This window comes from Gossypium raimondii, chromosome 10, assembly GCF_025698545.1.
Source record: "Gossypium raimondii isolate GPD5lz chromosome 10, ASM2569854v1, whole genome shotgun sequence".
In the NCBI taxonomy this organism is placed as follows: domain Eukaryota; kingdom Viridiplantae; phylum Streptophyta; class Magnoliopsida; order Malvales; family Malvaceae; genus Gossypium; species Gossypium raimondii.
The window spans coordinates 46,011,565-46,012,708 of NC_068574.1; the positions used below are offsets into that span (position 1 = coordinate 46,011,565).

At 35.3% G+C, this 1,144-nt stretch overlaps 1 non-coding gene across 1 annotated transcript; it reads left to right on the forward strand.

Annotated features, from left to right (window-relative positions):
• The first annotated feature begins 1,037 nt into the window (after positions 1 to 1,037).
• LOC128034319 (small nucleolar RNA R71) lies at positions 1,038 to 1,144 on the forward strand. The gene has a single exon (XR_008190448.1). It is a non-coding gene; the product is annotated as a small nucleolar RNA R71 (small nucleolar RNA).

Genomic DNA, 1,144 nt, shown 5'->3' on the forward strand with positions numbered 1-1,144 from the left:
CTCTCGCTTATCACAACATTATCGCCATCTACCTCCACTCATTGAACAAGTCACAGTTCTAACATGTCCTTATAAACAATTTCCTGCCATGAATCTTGAATAACATGATCAATAGAGTCAATAAAATAATAGGAATCATCTTGTTCTCTAAAAAATCACATGGCATCATAAATTTTAAAAATTATCTCCTCATCACCTACCCTAAGCACAAGTTTACCATCAGCCACATCAATGACAGCCTAGCAGTGGCAAAAAAGGGGCGACCTAAAATTAAAGGCACCTCACTACCCTCATCCATGTCAAGCACAACAAAAGCAATTGGGAATATAAATTACCTTGTTACTAGGTGAACTACCTTATTACCTTTTTGAAACCAATTTAGCAAGTTGCCCAACCTAATTTTAGAGCCCATGAATTGATGCTTGTTGATTTTTCAAAGTTGTCTCGGCGTTTTGAAAACAAGTTTTGGACAACGAAATAAATTTTTCTAACATCTCTTCAAGGTTCAACTTCTTCTCCTACTGATAAGGTTGTTGAAAGCCCAAAAAGGGGTTGTGATCTTTAGTTTCCTTAACCTCCCCTTGAGAAATTTGGGTGGTTTCTCCAAAATGCATTATGGTTAGTACTATAATGGTTATTTTGAGTTCTATAATTATTACCCATATAATTGATATGTTCATTCTTCGTGCTAGGGCCGAAGGGTAAATATTCTGGACTATTTATTCCACCTCCATTTGCATCACATTGCATCATCAAATTTACCTGTGTAAAAAGATATAAACCATCAATTTTTATTTAATATTTCTACCTAGTTTCATAACATGGTGATTACATCTAAATTAAAAACACTGGCTTCTTTCATCAGCTTCGTCTTCATAACTTGCCACTGATAATTATTTAGTGTCCTCTCCTCAATAAATTCATAAGCCACTTCGGGTGTTTTATTGTTCAAAGTACCACTGGCTACTACGTCAATCAACTGTCTAGTTGAGGGATTTAAACCGTTGTTGAAGGTTTAAACCTGTAACCATAAAGGTAACCCATTGTGAGGGCACAGTCTCAATAAGTCCTTATACCTCTCTCATACATCATATAATGTTTCTAAATCGATTTGCATGAAGAAAGAGATATCAATCCTCAACTT